This window comes from Gymnoscopelus microlampas (genome assembly GCF_963454915.1).
Source record: "Gymnoscopelus microlampas genome assembly, chromosome: 14".
Taxonomy (NCBI): Eukaryota; Metazoa; Chordata; class Actinopteri; order Myctophiformes; family Myctophidae; genus Gymnoscopelus; species Gymnoscopelus microlampas.
This window is the reverse complement of record NC_139951.1, coordinates 7,379,441-7,403,351: the sequence shown is the minus strand read 5'-3', so window position 1 is coordinate 7,403,351 and position 23,911 is coordinate 7,379,441. Positions and strand designations below refer to the sequence as shown.

Here is a 23,911-nt window from a genome sequence, read left to right as displayed (position 1 = left end):
ACCTTATGTGAGCCACTTGTTTATTGGCTGACATTAGGGCGGCAAGGGCCAAACCTTAATCCCAGCCAGACATGTCAGACATGCCTACATAGTACAACGTATGTATAAGTAGGTATGTATTAGCAGCAACATGTACTTAATGTACGTTCCACCACCGCACATTAACCAATTCCAAATAATTGATTTGACAAGACATACTGACACCAAGTGATGAAACCCAGCACCCTGTCACCCTCCCAGTTATACAGATTATTTTGATGTAGTCAGCAGTGATTACATGGTCACCGGCAAATAGACACCACAAAGCAAGTTCATCTCAAATACCAAGTATGGGGCGAATGTTGGAAGGAATGTAGGAATGTTTTAAATAGTTAAATGGATACTACTGGAATATCAAGTCATGAAGGGGGGGGGGGGGGGGGGGGGGGGTTAAGGGGCCAGATGGAGCGAGTGCATTTTCCGGAAGCGGAGGAGCGGCAGCTGCCGGCGCTGGAGCAGCAGCGCGGAATCAGTCGGACTGTAGCCTACTAATCCTTATAATAAAATATTACTGAGGTTAGGGTTAGGGGTTGGGGTTAGGTTTAGGTATAGTTTTACTGAGGTTAGGGTTAGGGGTTAAGGTAAGGTTTAGGTATAGTTTTACTGAGGTTAGGGGTTAAGGTAAGGTTTAGGTATAGTTTTACTGAGGTTAGGGTTAGGGGTTTAGGGTTAGCCCCTCTGCCGCCGGCATCCCGCCGCTCCCCCGCCGGCAGCCCGCCATTCCGCCTCCTGCAGCTCCGCGGCAGCTTCCGCTGCCGGAAAATGCACTCGCTGTCCCTCTAAGGGGCAGTACAGTATATTGTGTGGGGGCTCAATGGGGTTATTGACACATACAGTATGCTTTCTCCAAATATTGTCAAGCTTTTTCAGAAACAGCGGATCTACAAGCACACAACGCGTCACATTGTACAGTAGATCAGCTTTTTTTTCGAATAGCCAAAGTATTAAGTGGTTAATCTATGTTTTGTATTAATGATACAATCTGAAAAGTAACAAGTAACTAAAGCTGTCAAATGCTGTAATTGGAGTAGAAGTAACACAAATGGAAAGTAAATTATGGCTGCAGTGACTTTACAAACACAAGGGTCATTCCTCCTGGGTCCTTCTCTCTGCCTTCTAGCAAACACCATTAGGGCACGGTCACACTGCACTTTTATTTTACCTATGGGGCGGAATCTGCCAATGCTTTGTCAATGCAAATGCATGGATTCATGGCCTTGACAAAGCCTTGGCAGATTCCGCCCCAGAGGTAAAATAAAAGTGCGGTGTGACCATGCCCTAAGTGTGTATTGGAAAAGATGAAAAGACTGAGATCCACGCTTTGAAGTGGGATAGCTTCAAAAGTATAAAAGTGATCAAAAAGTGAAAACACAGCAATGGAAGTCGTAGTGTAAAGTAACTAAGTACATTTACTCAAGTACTGTACTTAAAGGGATAGTTCACCCCCAAAATATTTCTATCGATTAGACCCCATGGAGACTTGAATTCATGGACATTTGTTTTGTTTTTGTCGCATTCCTAAGCCAATAATTTGATGACCAGCAGTGGTTCCTGTAGGAGACACAAAGAGTCTCCATGGTGTGACTAATCGATATAAAATACGTTCTTTTTTGGGTGAACTATCCCTTTAAGTACATTTGTTTTTGTACTTTTACTTTACTGGAGTATTTCCAATTTCCCATACTTTTACTTCTACTCCCACTATATCTCAGAAGCAAATATTATACTGTTACTGCACTACAATTATTTGAAAACTTAAGTTATTAGTTCATTTGTAGATTTTGATTATTATTACAAAACACACATTTGAAAATAGCTGATCTACAAGCTCACAATGTGATGCGATGCGACGCATTGTGAGCATGTAGATCGTATATTTTCAAAAGATTTTAATACGTTTTATAAATTTGAAAACTGCATAATGAGTACTTTCTACTTTTCTCCCTAGTGTGACTTGGGCCAAAATAGGCATAAGTCTGGAGTAAATCAGTAAATCATTAGACCTAAATCAGGTTTAATCGTATTGAAACCTATTTAAATCTCTTATGTTACATAACTGTCAGTGTTATTTTTATGTTAATAGTCTTAATTTGTTATAGACGTTTCGGGTGAAATGATTAAGAAATATCATATAGTTTTGTTTTGGACCAGTTTTTTTTTCTTTTCTGAAAAACCTAAAAATTGTACTTAGGCCATTAGTTTAAGAAGGTGATGACTTGTTTTGTTTGAGATTCAGTGTAACAGGTAAATGGTCATGCATCATCTACTGCTGACATCCCACCTTATCCTTGGTTCTCATTTGTCACTGAACTGTCAATCTGGCTAAATTGATTAATTCATTTCGCTGTGGGAAGGATGGGCGTCTACAAGAGTCCGGTATGTGGTTGGTCTAATCTTCTTGATTTATATTACAGACAGGAAGAATACAAACATAAAATCAAGCCATGTCAAGCTAGCAGCATCATTCTCTCTCTCTCTCTCTCTCTCTCTGTCTGTCTGTCTGTCTGTCTGTCTGTCTGTCTGTCTGTCTGTCTGTAATAGATAAATGAGCTTTTGTAGATCAGCAATCACTCCCCCCTTTTAGCTGGTCTTTAGCTGGATATGAATAGTTTTCTGTATATCGTATGATCCCCAAATGACTAGTCTCTGCCTATGCTGCCAAGGTTATTGGTAGTGGGTTAATTTATGGAGTGCTGGGTAGTGGGTGGTTGGGGGGCGGGTTTGTGGGTGGTAGTGGGTTTGTGTAGTGGTGAGTGGTTTATGGGTTGATTTGTGAGGTGGATTTTGGCAGTAGTGTCAGTGCGCAGTGTGTAGGGTTTGTGGGGTGATGGGTGGTACAGTGATCAGTGGGTTGGACGGTTGGAAAGCGTATCATTTGTATAATGTGCTTATGTATGCAATGCATTCTATTATGTTTATGCATAATATTCTTTTTTTATGTTGAAAAGTTGGTGCTGACATGTGTGGTAGTTAATGTGGCTCTAGACCACTTATAGACAGGGCAGCATTGTAAACACTAGATATTTTACAAATGTGAAAAAAAGAGCACTTTACATCACCTTCAAGTTGTTTTCAAAATATGTAAAGAAAAAAATGAAAATAGCAGATCTACAAGCTCTCAACGCGTCGCATTGTGAACTTGTAGATCGGCTTTATCAAATAGCCGAAAGTATAGGGCTGAAGTGGTGAATGTATGTTATGTAATGATAATCCAAATCTGTAAAGTAACTAGTAATAAAGTTGTGAAATTATTGTTGTGGAGTAAAAGTACAACATTTGCCTCTGAGATGTAATATCTAATATATAGTTCTCAGTGATGGAAGAAGTACTTGTTTTACTTTAAAAAATAAATAAACATTAAAAAAATATCTTTGAAAAAACTATGAAAAAAGTAATGGAGAAATCATGGCCCCCTCATGCATTAGAATGTTCGTTTAATGCGTGAGGGGGCTGAGATTTTTATTAGCCCTCTGTTCACTGTTCATTCTACACGCTTAGCTGTCACAGCTGGTTGTACAGCTGTCAGGGTCAAATTCCCTCCCGGGCCTCCCTGTGGCATTTAGTTACATGTTGTTAATAGGATGATTCTGTGGATTGTACTGTGGTTGCATGGATTGTCTGTCACGATTACAAATTTAAGTTGACGATTAATTGTCACTCAATAATTCATTCATTCATTCAACCTTTATTTAAGATTCTCGGAGAGATCATTGAGGGAGACCCTCATCTACAATGATGCCGAGATTACACACATATAAATAACATAAGAACAACAAGAAACACGATAATGTTGACAACAAACAGTTACATGTTGACAGCTGACTGCAATCAGTTAAAACAGTATCATCCTATAATTCTACAAAGCTCTGTGGCTCTGTGTGTGCGTCTGTGTGTGCGTGCGTGGGTCCCCAAAATCTCTTCTGCCCGGTTCTCCGCAGTGTCTGGAGCAATTGATCTGTATTTGCACACAGCCATTGACCATCAGCATGTGCACGGAACGCAGATGCCTGTTTTTCACTTTACCCAAATTCGAGCCGTTTAATAGCGTTTTTCCAAACCTCTGTTTAACTCTATGGCCGGAGTTTTTCGACGTTACTGCACATGGGCGGCCAAGTGCGCAAGCATGCTTAGCCACGTACGCGCGCATGCCCGCGAAGTCACGTGCGTGCGCATGCGCGCAAAGTCACGTACGTGCGCATGCGCACAAAGTCACGTACGTGCGCATGCACGTTTGTGGTCACTGGCGACCGGGTTGCCAAATCATGTGCATGAAACAAGCATGTGCGTCCCCAAAATCATACTTTGGGTGCTCATATCCCCGGACGGGTATGGCCTAGTTATATAAATTCCTAAAATGGCCAATAGATGCGAGGGTATTCAATTTCAGCTCTTGTTGCAAGAGGTTCCAAGAATCAGATGCACAAAAGCTGAAAGTAGTCTTTCCCAGTTCCGAACTGGCAAAAGAAACCAGAAGGACTAGCCAATCGCGGGAGCGAGTTAGAATGTGACGATGTTTCAGACATAGTAGGATGACATATAAGTTGGTCATTTTCCAACCAGGGCTTTATAAATAAAGAGGTGCCAATGATTATTGCGCCTCTCAGTCAGAGAAGACCAGCCCACCATATCATACAGGGCACAGTGATGAGTGTGATGAGCTGTCACCAGTAATAAACCTCAGAGCTGAGTGGTAAACTGAGTCCAGAGGCTTGAGTGTGGAGGCAGCTGCATGACGATAGATTATATCCCTGTAGTCCAGTACAGATACAAAATTGTAATTAACGATTTAATTGTGTGTTTGGTATTGAACATTGGAACATATTAATACAATAAAAAAATATGTTTGCCTTTTAGGCTTCCTAATCAAAAATGGCACAGGGCAGATATGACAAATAACTTAAATATACAAAGAAATTATTATTTAAATGTTATACATGTAAACATAGCAAGAATAGCTGATACAAGCTTACAACGCATCACGAAGTGACGCGTTGTACGCTTGTAGATCTGCTATTTCTGCTTTTTGTAATATTTGAAAATGTGTGAAAATGTTTCACATACAGACGATTATGACGATTATGCAAAAATAATTGCGATCATGTCAAATAATTGCGATTAGACAAGGCCTAATGATATGTGGTATTTTAAATAATGCAATTGAAGGTTCAATGTTATGTTCATGTTATAACTGTATCTTATGCTCTGCTCTAATATCACGTGAGCAGAGTCGCACCACCTAATCTGAATGCAATATCATTGCAATAAATGGTAAGGGCACGGTCACACCGCACTTTTATTTTACCTATGGGGCGGAATCTGCCAATGCTTTGTCAATGCAAATGCGTGGATTCATGGTCTTTCACTCGAATCCACGCATTTGCATTGACAAGGCATTGGCAGATTCCAGCCCATAGGTAAAATAAAAGTGAGGTGTGACCGTGCCCTAAATGGTTAATCCTGAGCTGAAGTGTCTAACTGAAATACTGTGTTTGTTTTTCTCACTCAACTAGAGTAAGAAAACAATGTTGCGCATTAAGCTGGAGCTGTTAGCATCTCATAGACATCTGAACTGTGACCCTGACTACAAAAACAGCAAAAACCCCAAAAAGTAACTAAAGCTTAAGTTTCCTCCTGAAATGGAGTGCAGTGGAAGTATGAAATATACAATGGAAATACCAGTGGTGCAAGTAACTAATTGCATTTACTCAAGTACTCTACTTAATTTTGAGGTACTTTTACTTTAGCGGAGTATTTCCAATTTTCAATACTTTATACTTCTACCCCACTACATCTCAGAGGCAAATATTGTACTTTTACTCCACTACAATTATTTGACAGATTTAGTTTGTTACTTTGTAGATTTTGATTATTCGTTACAAAACATATTAACCACTTCATCCCTATATAAATAGTCGATCTGCAAGCTTGTAGATCTGCTATTTTCAAAGGATTTTTGAACATTGTGAAACTTGTGAAATGGGACATTCTGCGTAATTTTTCTTTTGGTACGTCACACCACACGTTTATTCTACCTGTGAGGGTGGATTCTGCCAAAGTATTTCTATGGGAATGGATTTTTTTTTTTTTTTTGCAGAAATCTGCCAATGGCAGCAAACTCTATTCCCATTGAAATGCATTGGCAGAATCCACCCTCATAGGTAGAATTAGACTTCGGTGTGAGAGTATTCCTACATTGTGGTAGAGATACATGTACTTAAGTAAAATATTATGAATACGTCTTCCACTGGAAAATATTCAAGTAAAATGACAACTTACTCCAATTTATCTGACAAGACATGCTGTGATGACTGAGCACCCTGCTTGTTATGCTATTTTTATACCATAACCACTAACATGGACTGATGGACATACACCACCAAGCCAAGAAGCACTATCAAGTTTCATGGGAATATTTTGGCAACAAGGATGCTATTGGAATGGCCTTTAAAGTCCTTTAAAGGCCATTCCTACTTTTACATTCTGCATAGCATGCAATTAACAGCCAATATAAGCATGCAGAGACGGTTGGCACAGAACCCATTGCAGAGGAGTTCAGAGTTCCATTAGGTGGTGAGTGAGTCTTTCATGGTCATATAAATGTCTTAGAGATGTTAGTTATTCGTAGTCATAAATGTTTTAGAGGTGTTAGCTATTCCTAGTCATATAAATCTATTAGACATATTTTTTTAACCTGACTCCGTACATAGTGCCACATAGCTACACACATGACCCGAGGTTACACACAATGAGTGGACAGCATAATTGATGTTATATTGTACAGATTGAAATGATTGATTGTGTGTTCTTTTATTTATAATGATATGGTTTGGGCCAGATTGGAATGTCCTTTTGTTCATTCATTTCTATTTAGACATTTCAATTATGTTATGATTATTTATTGGAATGTCCTTTTGTTCATTCATTTCTATTTAGACATTTCAATTATGTTATATAAATAATAATTTCCATTGCATGTACTTTTACATCTACTAGAGTTATTATTATTATTTTAAAGTAGCATTATGTTTTACTTGAGTAAAGTTTGGCTAGTCTACCCACCTCTGACTGTAACCTTAATTCATACAATGGAACCAAGGTGTATTAGAAAAATATATATAATAATAATCTAGCACTACTTCGGTGCTTAGTAAACAAAAACAAGAAACATGGCTGTAATGACAAAAAAATAACTTGGTGAAATTAGGAATAAGCTAATAATAAACACACAAACGAAATGAACTGAATGGGCAAGCATCATTTTAATTTCATTGCATTTAATACTATTGAAATGGATCACTGTTTTCAGATGTGGAACTAATAAGAACTTATGCAGTGGTGTGTGGCAAGAATGAACATTAGGATTCATATTTAATCTAATTGAATTCATGAATATGAATTGTATTGAATTATTCAACTCATGTCAATGTCCTAACATGATGTGTTTCTTTCACAGGGGTTGCACACGAGGTTTCACTGCTACTGGTAGAGGGGAAAAGTGAGTGTTCATAATTTTTCTATTAAACCTACACTAAGCTATAACCATAAAACTAGTCCCACAATAATCTGCTCAGATCTCAAGTCAGCCAAAGGCATCAACACCATCTATTTGCTGTCTACAGAAAGCCGCCACCATGAGTACGGACGCAGAGATGGAGCAGTATGGCCCGGCCGCCATTTACCTCCGTAAGCCAGAGAAGGAGAGAATGGCAGCTCAAAGTGCGCCCTTTGATGCCAAATCTGCAGCATTTGTAACGGATGTTAAGGAGCTGTACGTCAAGTGTAAAATCCTAAAGAAGGACGGTGGCCAAATCACCATAGAAACGCTCGAGACGAAGGAGGTACGTAGGTAGACGTGGATCTGAAATAAAATGGTCACAGTACAACTATAATTGCAAGACATTCTAAAGTTGTGTTTTTATTTTTAGGAAAGAGTTGCAAAGGAGGCTGATGTCACCCCTATGAACCCTCCCAAGTATGACAAAATTGAGGATATGGCCATGATGACCCACCTCACTGAAGCCACTGTCCTGTATAACCTCAAAGAGCGTTATGCAGCATGGATGATCTATGTAAGGTTTTCTACATGCTGAGAACAGTACAGTATTGCACCTGTTAATAGCAAAGAAAGAAAAATACAGAGCACACGTTATATCATCAAGTGAAATCCATAGAATGACAGATTCAAACAAACCCGTGGTTCTGAAGTTAACTTGCTCATTAGTTGATGCCACTTGCAACTCGTGACTGTAATCCCAGCTCTAGTGATCTGTTGTCCCAGATATGTGGCATGCTTAGTGCTATGTTGTATGATGTTAATGTTCTCTCTCTTCTCCCCTTCAGACCTACTCTGGCCTGTTTTGTGCAACTGTGAACCCCTACAAGTGGCTCCCAGTGTACGACCAGGAGGTTGTAAATGCCTACAGAGGCAAGAAGCGTATTGAGGCTCCACCCCACATCTTCTCTGTCTCTGACAACGCTTATCAGTTCATGCTGATGGGTACGTACTAGTCAGGACAATGTAAAACAAATATATATATATATATATAATATATATATATATATATACTGTATATATACTGTATATATATATATATATATATATATAATATAATTATAATGGTTTTGTGCTGTATCCATGACTAAAAGTTTGCTTTACATTTTACAGATAAAGAGAACCAGTCTGTACTGATCACGTAAGTTTCCCATCTAATAGGCATTAAAAAAGCAACATTGTACACAAATTCACTAACTGCATTTCTCTGAATGTATGCATTTATAACCAGTGGAGAATCCGGTGCTGGAAAGACTGTGAACACCAAGCGTGTCATCCAGTACTTTGCAACAGCTAGTTCTGGTGGAGAAAAAGCAGCGGCAGGTAAAATCAAGGTATGTGTACAGGTTTTTAAACAAAAAAAAGGTTTGAACATAAAGCATTTATATGCAATATAGCAATTCAATATAAAATATTTCTCACCAAATGTTAAATTGGGCGATGTCTAAAACATTCTAGGGGTCACTGGAGGATCAGATTATTGCAGCCAATCCCTTGCTGGAGTCCTATGGTAATGCCAAGACTGTGAGGAATGACAACTCCTCTCGCTTTGTAAGTATAAATAATGATAATTTATGAGAAAACCTGCAATAATTCCACAATGTAGATGAAACTTATTGTGTTTTATCAAACAGGGTAAATTCATCAGAATCCATTTCGGCACAACGGGTAAACTGGCCAGTGCTGATATTGAGACATGTAAGTATGAAGTTCACAGATGATAACTTATATATGCGTTAATTTGAGGATTACATTTTGAGTTATGTACAACCCATATAGATAATAATGATTAAAATAATAATAATAATAATAATAATTATACACATTATTATTATTACACTTATTATGAGTAGTAGTAGTAGTATCATTATTTGTATTATGAGTTATGTACAAAACAAATATGTTATTATTATTATAATTATTATTATTATTTTATTATTATTATTATAATTATGATGATATTTACAACCAATATAGATCTGCTGGAGAAGTCCAGAGTGACATACCAACTTGCTGCAGAGAGAGGTTACCACATCTTTTTCCAGATGATGACCAACCACAAACCTGAGATTATTGGTAAATTGAACTACTGATGATGCAGTGAGAACATAAATTAATGAATAAAAACACACATGTTCACCCTTTTTTATCCCTTTTAAGAAATGTGTCTGATCTCCTCCAACCCCTACGACTTCCCGTTGATCAGCATGGGTGTGATCACTGTGGCCAGCATTGATGACAAAGCGGAACTGGACGCCACTGATGTCAGTGAACATTATTTTAATTTCTAATACTCACTGTGCTACTGCAATCAGTTGCTCTGCAAAATGTATGTTATAAACCATGGGTTCCCAAACTTTTCAGCCCGCGACCCCAAAATAATGCGGAAATTGACTCGCGACCCCACCTAAACCTGAAGGTCATTTAATGCACATAAACGTGCACGTTCGGTGTGAATTTGTAATGTATTAAAATGGTAAAATGTACTATTTGTAATCATTTTTAGATTGTATTTCATCCATTCTGTTGAATTTAAAATTACCACCCCCAAATGGGGTGGCGACCGCAACTTTGGGAACCCCTGTATAAACAGTGGTTCTCAAAGTTTTCAGGCCATGACCCCCGCCCCCCCCATTTGAACTGGGGACCCCCCTACCTTGACAAGCACTTGAAATTGTAGCATTTGAGGCATTACATTTAGCTTGACTCGGTTCCTCATGTTCTACATGTTTTCTCATTCTTTACCTCGGTAATGGTCGTTTTTGTTTTATTTCAATTTATTTATTTTAATTATAGGTCTTAAATTGTCACTTTAGAAATGTGCAGATACGATGTATACACATATACTGCATGTTGGTTTGTTAACTGTTGAGTTGTACACAGTTCTAAATGATGTATTTTCATCTAATGCTTAATCTTTTGAATACATCTCTGCTTATCAACATCAGGAGGCTATTGACATCCTGGGCTTCAACGGTGAGGAAAAACAGATGATCTACAAGTTCACCGGTGCAGTGATGCATCATGGTGTCATGAAGTTCAAACAGAAGCAGCGTGAAGAACAGGCAGAACCTGACGGCACAGAGGGTGAGCTGATCTTTATTATTATTATTATTATTATGTATCATTATCAAGGAGGGTGAGCTGCATCTTCAACTAAGGAATGAAAGTAATGCATACTTTGTCACAAGTATTGTATTTACTTATATTCTAAATGGACTAAGCTAAATATATGTTCAATCCCTATTATACATTAGACGAAAGTCACGTCTTCCGTTAGCATTCATTTCCCTTCGCCACTAATTTCATTGTTTCGGACTAAACATAACAACAACATATCACATGTCACTACAAGACAAGCCACAACGTGCGCGATTAATTTACGGGTGGCGTAGGCTACTTTTCATTGCTCACTACACATTTGCCTCCTCGTAGCATAATTAATTGCGGCCAGCACTAACTGACCACATTACAGGGACACCCTTTCGTTCCCTTTAGCGTGAGCACCGACAAGTGCTCAGTCACATACTCCGCTTTCACAGTAACAGGCAGCCCTGTTTCGTTTGGACTAATCTCTCAAGAACAGATTCTGCTCTGCACTTCAAATGGGTTAGTGAAAAACAGCAGAGGGCGCTGTTTTTCCTTTTTATTTGATGATGGGTTCCCAGATTGGGACTTAAGAATCAGCTGCAGTACATTGAGGCCTCACTACATGACTTTCCCCCCTATATTACACTACATTCAGGGCCCAATAGAGCACATTTCAGTACATTTAGGTTAGACTTTCTTGATATACAGCAGGGGTTCTCTCTTCGCCTCTGCAAACCCTGTAATATATATACTATTGACATATGAATACATACATATTTATATATATATTTTTACATATCTATAATATACACCTGAGCCATAAATGAGCCAGTCTTCACAACGCCTCTTTGAAAGGAACGGATCCCCAAGATCCGCCTCCTTTAAAAGAACCATAAATCCCATCTCTACAGGCCACTCTGTGCTGCAGCGACACGGACACAGAGAGAGGAACACGGAGGGACCAACAAACACAAAGCCCCGCGCAGCAGATAGGGGCGAGGGGCGCGTAGCGCCCCGAAACTTTAGTTTTCATGTTTGCATGTTCTTCCGTGTCCCCTAGGGTAAATAAACATGTTCCTTCCATGTGCCCCCTGTCAGGTGATAAGTAGCAGCATGTAGCAGCATGGTCACTCCTCATGCATTGAAGGAAGCATGAGCTCAGTTTGGGGCTCTCCCCAAGCTGGCAGAGGGAGAGTAGCGCCCAGGATTACAGTTTAGGCAATTGGCACTGGGTGAAAAAATTGGTTACAAAAATGGTAGGATAAAAAAAATATTATACTGTTCACACAAATGATTATTTGGTTTACCTACAGTATGATCCTAGATTAGATTACTATCTCTATACATTTGACGTATTAACTCTTGCTAACTGTAAGTCACTCTCTGGATTAAGAGTGTCTGCTAAATGCCTAAATTGTAAATTGCAAATTGTATGAACTTTTCAGAGGCTGACAAGATTGGCTACCTGTTGGGTATAAACTCAGCAGAAATGCTTAAGGCGTATTGCTACCCCAGAGTGAAAGTCGGAAACGAGTATGTCACTAAGGGACAAACTGTGCCACAGGTGAGTAAATTACATTATTTATCTCTAATATCTTTCTGAGTTGTGTCTTTATCAGCCTCTGTAGATGATACTCCAACATTATTGAAATTAATTTATATTTATTTATTTAATATATGAAGAGCATACACAATATACCACTCTGCAGAAACATGTGCGGTTCCATGCACCTCTGACATATTATTTTAACAGTATTGCTATACCTGTACAAAAAAAAAAAACACTACACATTGTGTATCCAACCATACAACCCCACTCAGATCAGCTAACACAGGGAAGCTGTCAAAACCTTCCCTAAAACACCCGGGACAGACTCTTCTCCCTTCTGGCTTCCAAACTGTGGAACGAACTCCCCATTGCAGCTAAAACTGCAGACTCACTCCCAATATTCCGCCGTAATCTCACCTCTGAACACTCATCTCTTCAGACTTCACTTTAGCCTGTATCACTTGCCCTAGCCTTGACGACCTTGCAGGTTCATTTGTAGACCTGGCTCGCATCCTATAGTGTGTATAGTTTAAATGTAGCCTACAGATTATTCTTTTTTTTTTTATATTATACTGTTTACTTTAGACTGATGATGGTTCTTGGTTTACCTATGATCCTAGATTGCTATACATTTGATACCTCGTGTTTTCCTTGCTTGCTGTAAATCGCTCTGGATTAAGAGTGTCTGCTAAATGCCTGAATTCTTAATTGTAAATTGTGTAATTCACACCCCTACCTATGTCCTTAGGTAATGAACTCAGTCGGTGCCTTGGCCAAGTCCCTCTATGAGAAGGAGTTCTTCTGGATGGTCATTAGGATCAACGAGATGCTGGACACCAAGCAGCAGAGAAACTTCTACATTGGTGTGCTGGACATCGCTGGTTTTGAAATCTTTGATGTAAGCATAGACTTTTGGGAAGAAGTGGGAGACAAATTATTTTTTCACAATTACATTATTTTTGTCACAATTACACAATTACAAGAGGTTGGGCTAATGATATTTCCACTCACAGTTCAACACCCTGGAGCAGCTGTGCATCAACTTCACCAATGAGAAACTGCAACAGTTTTTCAACCACACCATGTTTGTTCTGGAACAAGAAGAGTACAAAAAAGAAGGCATCCCCTGGGATCTCATTGACTTCGGCATGGACCTGGCTATCTGCATTGAGCTCATTGAGAAGGTATGTACATGGACTTGGCTGTCTGCATTGAGCTCATTGAGAAAATACTACTATTATTGTCTCCGCCAGGCCGAAAGGCATGGCGAGAGAGTATGTTTTGTTTTACCCCTTGTCCGTCCGTCCGTGTGTCCGTGTGTCCGTGTGTCATTCGATCTGTCTGTGTACAGCTAATCTCCGGCACCGTTGGCTTGCTCGCAGCCAAACTGTGCACACACATTCCCTGGATACCAGAGCAGAACCTCTGCCCCAAAATTTTCACAGGGGCCTGTTATAGCGCCACCAGGAGGCCAATTTGTGCAAAACACATTTTTTGACAGTACTCCTACAGATTTTGTCCCAAAATCCCGCAAATCGGTACACAGTATCTCTATTGTCATTAAACGAAACGGGTCTTTCAGATTTCTAATATTCCATCCTGATTGGCTAAAAATGTCTTCCAAAGTTTGCAGGAGTGCTCCGTTTTGAACAAAATGCCTCAAATCATGAACACAGCATGCAATTTCCGTGAAATTTTGCACGCACATTCCCATTAGGCCGAGGAAGAACTACCATTTGAAAATATTCAAATCAGCCTCATGGTGGCGCTATAACAGGCCGATTCGTGTTTTTACCTATAATTGCACCGATCTGTGTAAAACTTTGTATGCACACTCCCTATAGGTCAAGGAAAAACCTTTGCCCTGCATTTTTCACATCTGCCTTTTATAGCGCCACCAGGAGGCCGACTTATGTAAAACACATTTTTTTATACTACTCCTTCCAATTTTATCCAAATTTCACGCAAATCGGTACACATGATCTCTATAGTCATGTGATCACGATGGATGTGTTTGATTTTTTATATTCCATACTGATTGGCTAAGATTGACATCTAAAGTTTGCATTATTGGCTTGTTTTGAACAAAATTCCACAAATCATGAACGCACCGTCCAATTGCTCTCAAACTTTGCACGCACATTCACACTATGTTGAGGAACAAATGCCACCCTTTTAACATTGGCCTGTTATAGCGCCACCAACAGGTCTAATTTAGCGAAACACATGTTTTTAACAAAATGCCTCAAATCATGAATGCAGTCAGTCTGATTGTCGTGCAAGGCCTAAGAAGAAATGGCACCCTTTTCACGTTGGCCTATTATAGCGCCACCAGGAGGCCACAATAGCCTACCCGACCTGGCGGAGACCTGTGCTCCGAGGAGCACTTTTTCTAGTTATTATATTATATTAATATATTATTATATATTATCATGGACTTGGCTATCTGCATTGAGCTCATTGAGAAGGTATGTACATGGACTTGGCTGTCTGCATTGAGCTCATTGAGAAAATACTACTATTATTATTATATTAATATATTATTATATATTATCATGGACTTGGCTGTCTGCATTGAGCTCATTGGGAAGGTATATTATTATATATTAGCATGGACTTGGCTGTCTGCATTGAGCTAATTGAGAAGATATACAATTATTTAGTGCTTTAATGGACATGATGGTAATATTGTTTTTGTCATTTTCTCTTTTATCTCCTTTACAAAGCCCTTGGGCATCTTCTCCATCCTTGAAGAGCAGTGCATGTTCCCAAAGTCTTCGGACAAATCTTTTGCTGAAAAGTTGCTTGACCAGCATCTTGGGAAGAACAAGGCCTTTGAGAAGCCCAAGCCTGCCAAAGGCAAGGGTGAGGCCCACTTCTCCCTGGTCCACTACGCTGGAACTGTGGACTACAGCATCACAGGCTGGCTTGAGAAGAACAAGGACCCTCTGAACGACTCTGTCATTCAGCTGTTCCAGAAGTCTTCAGTTAAACTGCTGGCTGTGTTCTATCCCCCACCTGAGCCTGAAGGTATGTTTATTAATCTCTGTGACACCAAACAATGACTCGACAAGGACTGACCGGGGAACAAGACTAATATACACATGAGGACTGATTACACATGAGATACAGCTTGGGCAGACATGGACATATAACTCTCAAGCTCTTGTCCCCTCTATACATTACTCTCGTCTCCTTTTCATCATGGACATTGTGGGACGTTTTTTAATTTGTTCTTGTCCAGGACTTTGGTTCAACCTTGGTCGTTGAAAATTTGCTATATAAATAAACTTTGATTTGATGTTTCTAACGAATATAAACAGATAACACAAAGAAGGGAGGCAAGAAGAAGGGTGGTTCCATGCAGACTGTGTCTAGTGCTTTCAGGGTAAGAATATGTATTCATTATTATCAACATTATATTCCTGTAAGAATTAAGCATTATTATTATCAACATTATATCAGCTATCTTTGAAACACTGAAGTATAAAATAGGGCTTACGTTGTTAATGTGTGTTTTAGGACAATCTAAATCTGTAAAGTAACTATATCTAAAGGAGAACATTTTACTAATAATAAGCCTACTTGGCTCTTTTATGTCTCAATAGGCGAACTTGGGGATGCTGATGACCAACTTGAGGAGCACTCATCCTCACTTTGTGCGTTGCCTGATTCCCAACGAGTCCAAGACTCCAGGTAAACACAGAAAATACAAATGTAAACAATGATTGTGAGGTGGTCATTTAATGCAACTTTGGCCAGTGTGTAACTATGTTGTCATAATAATAATGGAGCAACATCCTTGCAGGCTTGATGGAGAATTTCCTGGTCATCCATCAGCTAAGGTGTAACGGTGTGCTGGAGGGCATCAGAATCTGTAGAAAGGGCTTCCCAAGCAGAATCCCATATGCTGACTTCAAGCAGAGGTATTCATTCTTTTTTACAGCAGCTTTTAGTTCCAAACCCATTAACGGGAGGCACGCAAAATGACCATGAACTTCTGCAAAACAGGTACAAAGTACTGAATGCCAGCGCATGTCCCGATGGCGCGTTCATGGACAACAAGAAAGCCTCTGAGAAGTTGCTTGGGTCCATTGACGTTCCCGTTGATGAGTACAAGTTTGGACACACCAAGGTAAACACACTGTGAACCTGGTTTAACATTATCAAGAGAGGACTAAAAGTTTAATTCACAGTTCTTTTAGTTACAGATTTTGTCATTTTTGTTCAGGTGTTCTTCAAAGCTGGTCTGCTGGGTACGCTGGAGGAGATGCGAGATGAAAAGCTGTTTGCTCTGGTCACCATGACTCAGGCTCTCGCACGAGCTTACCTCATGAGGAAGAATTTTGTTAAGATGATGGCTCAGAGGTACTTTGAAAACATAATTTATTCAATATTTATTATCATGTGTAAGTACCATTCAATACCATTTATACTTCTTCCATCACTGTCCACAATCATGATACACTTTTTCCACAGAGAGGCCGTTTTCACCATCCAGTTCAACCTCCGCTCGTTTGTCGCTGTGAAACACTGGCCATGGATGAAGGTCTACTACAAGATCAAGCCTCTTCTGCAGAGCGCTGAGACTGAGAAGGAACTGGCCAACATGAAGGAGAACTACGAGAAGATGACGACTGACCTGGCTGCTGCCCTGGCCAAGAAGAAGGAACTAGAGGAGAAGCTGGTGGCTCTGATACAAGAGAAAAATAATCTTGTCCTGGCAGCATCATCAGTAAGTAGGCTACACTGGACATTTTACAATTCCCTCCCTCACATCACAAAGCTGTGCTTTCTCACACTATGCTCCCTAAGAGTCTGTACCCCCTAAACGGCAACTACAAAAGTACATATTGAACAGGACAAATGCTGACATGCTTGTGTGTTTTATTTTTATTTTTCATTGACCACTAGGGAGATGAAGCATTGAATGATGCTGAGGAGAGATGTGAGGGTCTTATTAAAAGTAAGATCCAGTTGGAGGCAAAGCTCAAAGAGACAACTGAGAGACTGGAGGACGAGGAGGAGATCAACGCAGAACTGACCGCCAAGAAGAGGAAGCTGGAGGATGAATGCTCTGAGCTCAAGAAGGACATTGATGACCTGGAGCTCACCTTGGCCAAAGTGGAGAAGGAGAAGCACGCCACTGAAAACAAGGTATATATTATGCACTCTCTCGTTAGTAGTCGTTCCTGTCGGGTAGAAACCTCCTATATCTCCAAATTTAAACCTTTTGCGTTTTTGGTAAATTAACGCCCTACTTGATCGTACTACAGCATCACACACACACACACACACACACACACACACACACACACACACACACACACAAAAAGAAAAGTAGCAGATCTGCAAACTTGTTGATCTGCTACTTTTGCTATTTTTGGATGTGAATCCTGACAAGTAACTGTTTCGGACACGTGAGATTTCCATCTGACAGAGACCAAATGCAATAATGATCTATTCCATGACAACACATTATGTTCTGATTATATCAGGTGAAGAACCTGACCGAGGAGATGGACTCTCAGGATGAAGGACATATTAACACTGTCTATGTTGGGTTCATTTAGGTGAAGAATCTGACAGAGGAGATGGCCTCTCAGGATGAGGGACTTGCTAAGCTGACCAAGGAGAAAAAGGCCCTCCAAGAGGCACATCAGCAGACCCTGGATGACCTGCAGGCAGAGGAAGACAAAGTTAACACTCTGACCAAGGCCAAGACCAAGCTGGAGCAGCAAGTTGACGATGTGAGTTTTACCAAAGCAAATTGGATGTTTGGAACACATTATGTTTATTGTTTCAATGGATGATGATATACAAATCACTTATCATTGTGCAGCTGGAGGGTTCTCTGGAGCAAGAGAAGAAGCTCCGCATGGACCTGGAGAGAACCAAGAGAAAGCTGGAGGGTGATCTGAAACTGGCCCAGGAATCCATAATGGACCTGGAAAATGACAAGCAGCAGTCTGACGAGAAGATAAAGAAGTAATGTGGACCAACATTATGAAATGTCTTGGAGAGAAACCACCTGTAGAATGACACTAAAAAATGATGTGCTGTGTTCCACAGGAAGGACTTTGAAGTAAGCCAGCTTCTGAGTAAGATTGAGGATGAACAATCTTTGGGGGCTCAGCTACAGAAGAAGATAAAAGAACTCCAGGTATTTTTATTTTCTGTAAAATAACTAATAATAAGTAAGAGTGAAGTATTACTTTCAGATGTTAATCTAACATCATTCATTTGAAAGGCTCGTATTGAAGAACTGGAAGAAGAGATCGAGGCGGAGCGTGCCGCTCGTGCCAAGGTGGAGAAGCAGAGAGCTGATCTCTCCAGGGAACTTGAGGAGATCAGTGAGAGGCTTGAGGAGGCTGGAGGAGCCACCGCTGCTCAGATTGAGATGAATAAGAAGCGTGAGGCTGAGTTCCAGAAGCTGCGTCGTGACCTTGAAGAGTCCACCCTGCAGCATGAAGCCACTGCCTCTGCTCTCCGTAAGAAACAGGCTGACAGTGTGGCTGAACTGGGTGAACAGATCGACAACCTCCAGAGAGTCAAGCAGAAACTGGAGAAGGAGAAGAGTGAATACAAGATGGAGATCGATGACCTGTCCAGCAACATGGAGGCTGTTGCAAAAGCAAAGGTATGATGGAATGCCTATGTATAATATAATTCTTGAGAAAACACTTTTTTTCATTTTCATTTTGTCTTTATTTATTCAGAAAGGTAGATTGAGGGCAAACTCACTTTTCCAATGATGCCCTGATACAGTAAACATAGCATAACATTAAACAAAATAAATGACAAGATAACAGACATCCTCATAGCTAATGATGGCCAACCCAGTGATGATTAAGGAAACCATCTCCAGTTATAAACGGGAGTACTGAAGGATAGACTGCATCTAGTGGCTTAACTGTTCAAATCAAAGCAATGAACCAATCAGAAAAAAGGATGATTGAATAAGTCCAATGTTCATTTACAGGGAAATCTTGAGAAGATGTGCCGCACCCTTGAGGACCAACTTAGTGAAATTAAGGCCAAGAGTGATGAGAACGTTCGCCAGATCAATGATGTTGGAGCTCAGAGAGCAAGACTGTTGACAGAGAACGGTAAATGTTCATCTTAAAGTGTATTTGTCTACATGGTTGGTCGATGGTACTTTTGGCAAATTGACCATAATTAGAGATAATGCTTTAATCAACAGTTATCCTTGGACTTTGACGATTTATTTTCTTATGTTCGAAACAAAAATTTCAATTTCTAATTAGGTGAGTTTGGTCGTCAACTGGAGGAGAAAGAAGCTCTGGTTTCACAGCTCACCAGAGGCAAGCAGGCCTTCACTCAGCAGATTGAGGAGTTGAAGAGACTCAATGAAGAGGAGGTTAAGGTGAGGAACAGATTTTTATTAGGTCCAGTGTTATATTTTTTTGTAATTTCATTCAGCTGACATTATTTTGTCCATTTTCTTTTGACAGGCAAAGAATGCCCTTGCTCATGCTGTGCAATCAGCTCGCCATGACTGTGACCTTCTGAGGGAGCAGTTTGAGGAGGAACAGGAAGCCAAGGCAGAGCTGCAGCGTGGAATGTCCAAGGCCAACGCTGAGGTGTGTCAGTGGAGGAGCAAGTATGAGACTGATGCTGTCCAACGCACTGAGGAGCTGGAGGAAGCTAAGTAAGTCATCAGTGTTGTAAAACAGTGTTTCTCAATTTTTTGTGTCTCAAGGACCCCTAACTGATACATATATTTGGCCGCGGACCACCTTCTGCAAAGGTTTTGTGGCAGGGACCCCCAGAAGAGAGGATTTATATTAATCCTTGCATTGTGTTAGAAAACTGCATCCACTTGTGGTGTTAGCGGGGCAATTTTTTACTTTAAAAAATGTTAATATTACTACAAATAGTGACACTTGTGTGTTAGGGTACGAAATGACCCGTATACCATAGAAGGTAAAAAGTAATTTATCTTTCATAAACTCAAACTTTATTTTACTCCTGATAGCACATGCTGATTGAAGACAAGTCTCTCTCACTCTCAAACATGTAAACATTGAATATTGACAATTTGGGGGGGAATTGAGCCACACTTCTCTGCCGGGTCATTTCGGACCCTAACACCACAAGTGTCACTATTTTTTATAGAGACCATCACAATTAATTAAAATGATGCAAAAGATTTTGTTGCGTTAAAATGGCTCGTTCCAATAAATAAATGTAAAGGGTACTTTTTACCTATTTAAACTTGAAAACGGGTCAAAAATGACCCTAACACAATGGAAGGGTTAAAACAAATTCCAAATTATTACAAATTTATCAAACATGTTCCATGAAAATAGCAGATGCACAAGTTCGCAATGTGGCACAAAGTGTCACGCTGTGAGCTTGTGGATCTGCTATTTTTAAATAGCCAACATATAAATGGATAAAGTGGTTAAATGATTTTGAAGCTACATTAACTACTTTTGCTGGGGACCCCCTGGATTGCCCCAAGGACTCCTGCTGGGGGTCCCCTGAACCCGCTTTGAGAACCAATGTTTTACACTGTCAGGCACCACTCACTATGCAAAATATTGCCCACATTAATTTGATTCCATTCAACACTGATCAACAGGAAGAAGCTAGCCCAGCGTCTTCAGGAGGCTGAAGAGCAGATCGAGGCTGTGAATTCCAAGTGCGCCTCTCTGGAGAAAACCAAACAGAGACTCCAGGGTGAAGTGGAAGACCTCATGATTGATGTGGAGAGGGCCAATGGTCTGGCTGCCAACCTTGACAAGAAACAGAGGAACTTCGATAAGGTGCTTTGACACTCATTATTTTGAAACAAAATTAATTATTGCCTCCTTAAAGTGGGGTAAATGACACATTTCATTATAAATGCTGTGCACGTCCTTAAAGTGGGGTAAATTAAACATTTCATTATAAATGCTGTGCAGGTCCTTAAAGTGGGGTAAATGACACATTTCATTATAAATGCTGTGCACGTCCTTAAAGTGGGGTAAATGACACATTTCATTATAAATGCTGTGCACGTCCTTAAAGTGGGGTAAATGACACATTTCATTACAAATACTGTGCAGGTCCTTAACCCTTGCATTCTGTTAGAAACCTGCATACACTTTTGGTGTTAGCGAGTCAAATTTGACACGTGATTTAACTCCCCAAAATACTCAAAAAATACTTTTTTTTCTCCCACCTCATAGCTGACTTGTTGTGCATTCATATCCGTGTAAACGCTTTTTAAAATATTATTTTGGTTTAGGGTTAGGGTTTCATCTTTCAATATATCTTGTTTTCAATGAGAAAAATGTTAAAATGCACTCATTACATTTCCTATAATGAAGATAATGGATAATAATGTTATCTAGCTATAATTATTATTAGAACACACTTCCAAAAATGTATAACTTTAAAAGGTTTTTTAAAAATAGTGACATCTGTGGTTTTAAGCCCTGTATAGAAGGTAAAAAAAAAGTCATTTATTTTTCATAAACCCAAACTTTATTTTACTCCTAATAGCAAATGCTAATTGAGGACAAGCTTCTCTCACTCTCAAACATGTAAATAATTAAATATTGACAATTTGGGGGGAATTGAGCCAGACTTCTGCTGGGTAAAGCAAAAGCAAAGTTTGTTGTTTACCCAGGGTGTCGGACTAAGTACGAAACTTGTTTCCAGCCGGACCCTGCATGGAAGCCTTGCTCAAGGGCTATTCAGCGGTGATTCATGATTGATGTGATGAATTGGGGAATCGAACTAGGGACCTTTCGGTATCAAGGCCGCCCCTCTAACCACTAGGCCACCGCTGCCAAATTTGACCCGTCACTTTTTTTTTTTGGGACCATCAGAATTAACTGAAATGGTGGTAATTAATTTTGTTGCGTTAAAATAGCTGTTTCTGAGGATATCATGAAGCCTTGTTCCCATAAAGAAATGTAAAGGGTACTTTTTACCTATTTAAACTTGAAAACAGGTAAATAATGACCCTAACACAATAGAAGGGTTAAAGTGGGGTAAATGACACATTTCATTACAATGCTTTGCAGGTCTTGGCAGAATGGAAGCAGAAGCATGAAGAGGGTCAGGCAGAACTGGAAGGAGCTCAGAAAGAGGCTCGTTCGCTCAGCACTGAGATGTTTAAGTTGAAGAACTCCTATGAGGAGTCTCTGGACCAACTGGAGACCATGAAGCGTGAGAATAAGAACCTGCAACGTGAGTCTTTCTCTACATCATTATTTTAATAACAGTGAGGAAAAAAAACATTATTAAATGTTCAAGTTCAGTTGTGGATCAGGCTACAACTTTATTCAAATGCAAATAAAGGATTGGAAAGTTCCTCATTCATTATTTTCAATCAACTGCAGAGGAGATCTCAGACCTGACTGAACAGATTGGTGAGACTGGAAAGAGCATCCATGAGCTGGAGAAATCCAAGAAACAGGTGGAGACAGAGAAGTCTGAGATCCAGACAGCCCTGGAGGAAGCTGAGGTAAAACTTTTAGTTTCTAGATTAACTATATCTTGTCTATATCTTAGATTTATTTCAATAAGTTTTACATTCAAACAGTGTAGCTGTATATGATGTTACATTTTGATCCTTACACTTTAGGGTACTCTGGAGCACGAGGAGTCCAAGATTCTTCGTGTGCAGCTGGAGCTCAACCAGATCAAGGGTGAGGTCGACAGGAAGCTGGCAGAGAAGGATGAAGAGATGGAACAGATCAAGAGGAACAGCCAGAGAGTGATTGATTCCATGCAGGGCACTCTGGACTCTGAGGTCAGGAGCAGAAACGATGCCCTGAGAATCAAGAAGAAGATGGAGGGAGACCTGAACGAGATGGAGGTTCAGCTGAGCCACGCCAACCGCCAGGCTGCTGAGGCCCAGAAGCAGCTGAGGAACGTCCAGGGACAGTTTAAGGTGCAAAACATATTAGTTAGAAACATATTCAAACAATGGAACTGCACTGAACAAGTCACGTTCTGATGTTTCTCCTAACGTGACCACCTCAAATGTGATTTATTTTAGGATGCCCAACTGCACCTTGACGATGCTGTCAGAGGTGCAGAAGATGTGAAGGAGCAAGGTGCCATGGTGGAGCGTAGGAATGGCCTCATGGTTTCTGAGATTGAGGAGTTGAGAGTGGCTCTGGAACAGACAGAGAGAGGCCGCAAAGTGGCTGAGCAAGAACTAGTAGATGCTAGTGAGCGTGGTGGACTGTTGCATTCTCAGGTACGCAAGTCAATAAAAGACTTTCAATATTATTATTTTTACAGCATGATTACTTACATTGCTCAACTGAATCTTTATTTTAGAACACAAGCCTTTTGAACACCAAGAAGAAGCTTGAGGCTGACCTGATCCAGGTCCAAGGTGAAGTGGACGACAGTGTTCAAGAAGCAAGGAATGCTGAGGAGAAGGCCAAGAAAGCCATCACTGATGTAAGTTAGGATGCCCTATCCTTATCTATTAGATATCTTCAAGTCATGCTTAATTTTAACATACAATATAATGCAAACATGACTTTCCAGGCTGCTATGATGGCCGAGGAGCTGAAGAAGGAGCAGGACACTAGTTCTCACCTGGAGAGGATGAAGAAGAACCTGGAGGTCACAGTCAAGGACCTGCAGCACCGTCTAGATGAGGCTGAGAACCTGGCTATGAAGGGAGGCAAGAAGCAGCTCCAGAA

General features: G+C 40.2%; 1 pseudogene across 1 annotated transcript; it reads left to right on the top strand.

Moving 5' to 3' along the window:
- The first annotated feature begins 7,670 nt into the window (after positions 1-7,670).
- LOC311060787 (myosin heavy chain, fast skeletal muscle-like) lies at positions 7,671-23,026 on the top strand (annotated as a pseudogene). Its single transcript has 32 exons — positions 7,671-7,877; positions 7,965-8,108; positions 8,380-8,536; positions 8,705-8,732; positions 8,823-8,925; positions 9,050-9,142; positions 9,226-9,289; positions 9,569-9,667; positions 9,752-9,855; positions 10,540-10,678; positions 12,127-12,245; positions 12,979-13,128; positions 13,244-13,414; positions 14,957-15,260; positions 15,554-15,618; positions 15,839-15,926; positions 16,039-16,156; positions 16,242-16,365; positions 16,462-16,598; positions 16,710-16,965; positions 17,145-17,387; positions 17,804-17,980; positions 18,073-18,218; positions 18,303-18,393; positions 18,481-18,870; positions 19,213-19,339; positions 19,499-19,617; positions 19,706-19,902; positions 20,839-21,022; positions 22,271-22,436; positions 22,589-22,713; positions 22,834-23,026. The product of its transcript is annotated as a myosin heavy chain, fast skeletal muscle-like (transcript).
- Positions 23,027-23,911: the final 885 nt, after the last annotated feature.